Raw genomic sequence first — 265 nt, 5'->3', positions numbered from 1 at the left:
CCCACTCTCAACAATAGCTTATTTATTTACTTGTTTACTCATCCCTGTTTTGTCTCCACCCAGAACTGGGAGCTCAGGAATGACAGGAGGCCAGGGATTTTGGCTTTTCAGTCCTTTCACCAGCAGGAGAGCTCCGTAGAGATTTAGTAATTGTGGAGTTTGTACAAGGCACATCTTCTGCCCATTTCATGGATGAGGAAAAAGCTCAGAGACAAGAGAGAGAGAGAGAGAGAGAGAGAGAGAGAGAGAGAGAGAGAGAGAGAGA

The sequence above is a fragment of the Condylura cristata genome, unplaced genomic scaffold (assembly GCF_000260355.1).
Source record: "Condylura cristata isolate star-nosed mole 26May11 unplaced genomic scaffold, ConCri1.0 scaffold00011, whole genome shotgun sequence".
In the NCBI taxonomy this organism is placed as follows: Eukaryota; Metazoa; Chordata; class Mammalia; order Eulipotyphla; family Talpidae; genus Condylura; species Condylura cristata.
Note: the sequence above shows the minus strand (reverse complement) of the source record.